Source organism: Limulus polyphemus, unplaced genomic scaffold (assembly GCF_000517525.1).
Source record: "Limulus polyphemus unplaced genomic scaffold, Limulus_polyphemus-2.1.2 Scaffold852, whole genome shotgun sequence".
NCBI lineage: Eukaryota > Metazoa > Arthropoda > Merostomata > Xiphosura > Limulidae > Limulus > Limulus polyphemus.
The window spans coordinates 367,108-370,204 of record NW_013666462.1 but is presented as its reverse complement, the minus strand read 5'-3'; the positions used below and the strand labels follow the sequence as shown (position 1 = coordinate 370,204).

At 35.8% G+C, this 3,097-nt stretch overlaps 1 protein-coding gene across 2 annotated transcripts in view; it reads left to right on the top strand.

Moving 5' to 3' along the window:
- Window positions 1–2,000: 2,000 nt before the first annotated feature.
- LOC111086109 overlaps window positions 2,001–3,097 on the top strand; it is a 14,324-nt gene continuing 13,227 nt past the window's right edge. The window contains exons 1-2 of one of the 2 annotated variants that reach the window (XR_002610865.1): window positions 2,007–2,077; window positions 2,617–2,745. The gene's annotated coding sequence lies outside the window, so the exon portion shown is untranslated. Of the gene's footprint in view, window positions 2,078–2,616; window positions 2,746–3,097 lie in introns of both variants that reach the window. The other variant, XM_022387682.1, reaches the window with a different exon arrangement.

Below are 3,097 nucleotides of genomic sequence, written 5' to 3'. Positions count from 1 at the left end.
CTCTGTTTCATTAAAAAATTAACACAGAGAATTTAAAAAGGCACAAAACATAAAAATGCAGCCTAAAAACAACTTCTGGGTAACAATATAAAGAAAACACAACAAAGGTGTGTTTGGGCCAGGTTTGACCTAATTATAGCTTTCACGGACTGTCAATCCAAAAATTCAAGATTCGCATCCAGTTGTCGCCAAACCAATACTCGCTCCACATTGTGGGACTATAGTTCTGTTATAAGAGTGACGGTCAATCCAACTATTCGTTCAAACAAGAATCAGAAGTGGGTGATATTGGCTGTTCTCATATTAGTCAATTTGTAGGTTTGGCGAAATTCTGATGGGAAAAAACTTTTACTCACTTACAAAAAACAAGGACAAAAATTAACCAAAAGTTAAGAGTCTGCAACAACACTTTTCACTGCAAACCTTGTATGTTAAGATAACTAGCATATTCCTCTGTATATTTAAACAAAAGTAAAGGAAACTAAAAAATTATAAAGACCATAATATTTACCTATGACAAAAAAAGTGAGAAAAATGGAATAATTGTGAATTCAGATATACTAAATCAATGTTTTGTGTGTGTAGTTTTATAGTAAAGTCACAATGGCGCTATCTGTTGTGTCCACCAAGGGGAATCGATCCCTGATTTTAGTTTACTGAATCAGAAATAGGGACAATGAAAGAGGAGGGAATGACAACTCTTCTAAGAATTAAACATTTCAAAAATTAGGGTACAGGTTGCCTCTGTGTCAGAGCTATGGATTTCGGAACCGGGTTCGAATCTGTGTGATACTACAAAATAAGCCGAGTGCGTTATAAGAGTGATAGTCAATCATTTAGTGTGGCTGGTGGGAGGTAGGGTACTAATGATAGGTTTACGGATATTAAACGCTAAAATTCGGGGTTCAATTCCCCACGGTAGACTCAGCAGATAACCCAATATGGTTTTGCTCTAAAACAAACAAATATTTATATCTAATTATTGAAAGAAATTTATACGTCCAGTCCAAATATAGCTATTAATAACGATATGTTTAAATTGTCTTGTACTATTTATGCAAACTGCAAACAAAGTTTTTTACAGATAGATTTGCGAAGATTTTCTATCTGTTAATTTTATTTAAGTTTTTGTTATTTTAGAAATATATTAACACCTCTTGATTCGAGTGTTTGTTTGTAGTTAAGCGTTGTACGCCCTGATGTAAGTGTAAAACGAGTTACGTTCATGTACTGACCAATCACACTTCTTGTTTGTAACACAGTATATTCAATGTCATCTGATATGGAAAATATATTGAAGTCTATATCATGTTCCTTCTGGTTTATGACATTAATACCTAACTATCAACTGATGCAGTGTTCGTTGTACGTGGTGTTTAACAAGACTTTAAACTTTACTCGACGAAATAACTCACTGCAACATTTACACCAATCACGCTGATTTTCATGTGTTAAACACGTTACTCCTACACCATTCACACTAGTTTTTCTGTGTTACACTCATGCTTCTTACACCAATCACGCTGATTTTCATGTGTTAAACACGTTACTCGTACACCATTCACACTAGTTTTTTGCGTTACACTCGTGCTTCTTAAACCAATCACGCTGATTTTCATGTGTTACACACGTTACTTCTACACCATTCACACTAGTTTCTTGTTGTACATTACGACGCGATGGGTTCCGAAAACATTATAACTATAAACTATAATCCAGAACCTCCTCTCCACAGTTACCTAACCTTATCCTTGCTAGCTTTCTCTATCTACAGTTTTAATGCGCACACCTGGCAAGTTCTTATAGCCTTTGAACCGTTTTAGTTGCTCTGAACCTAATAAAAACATATATGGTGTCGGAAATTTATATATAAATACAAACATACGATGATCACTAACTGCTCAGGATGAAGTAATCCCCGTGCTTCTTACCCTCAGGTGCTGACCAGCTCTTGATGATTCGGTTGTCAAGGCAACGAGGTAGGTGGAGCTCTCACTTGTCACGTGTTTTAGTGGTGGACAAAAAGAATTTAGTCAGCGTCTATAGTACACAGTTCGCATGGTTGACAAGGCTTAAGGTAAGTTCTTTTGGCTGTTTAGAAAATCTTATTTATTCTGATGGCACTCTTTTGTGAAGATTGACGTCACCAAAGTTTGTGTTTTGGAACAACAAAACACGTTTATTTTGGTTAGGTTCGTGTTCATTCCGTGGTTTAGAAATATCGTCTCCTCCCATGAGGTAACTTTTTGTTTGCTCTTACGGACCTTTGCTAATAATAATTACCATTAGTAGAGTGGATATTTCTAGCACGTGCTTTAGATGCAGTTAACAGTTCACAATGCTAGATCTTGACGTTTTCAATATTGATCAGTATATTATCGGTCTGGTGTGGCACTTAGAAATGGTGCTTGTTGATATTCTTGTATCATAAACTTGAAGAGACGACTTGACATGTTGTTGTTGTCCTGCTATCTCTTCTGTTGTATCATCTTCAGCTATATCGTCATTCCGTAGTTAAAAGTATTTTTGTAGCATGTTAACATAAAATATATCCAAACAAAACGTTCGAGATATTAAAAACAGTTTACATTATCTTAAGATATTTTTTTTTCAAAGAAGAACTGGTCGCCTTCAGATCGTAAAGCCATTTGTAACGAGCACGCTCTCGGCACTCCTCGAGAGATTCCCGGGATCTCCCGAGGAGTTTCCAGTGGGTCTGACTGATGAAGCATACGATAAGAATTGGTACGTTACGTTTTTTTTTAAAGCTCATTTGAAATAGATAAATAGTACATATTAGGAAAATCTATCACTAAAATGTAATTTTGAAACACATATCTTTTACTCTTTTCTATATACGGATACCATAAGCAAAACCCAATATTATATTACGTTCTCTGGGTTTAGAACTGTATTACAGCCAAATTTCACCATGTAAAAATTTTGTAGTCACATATTTTATGATTTCTTAGATGTTTGTTGTATTACGGCTAATCTCCCCCCCCCCCTCCGCTGTGACAATACGTTGACAACCTGGACCGATAACGGTGCGCTATGGCCATGGCAGTTATCCTGGTGTAAAGTTAATAGTTTAGAG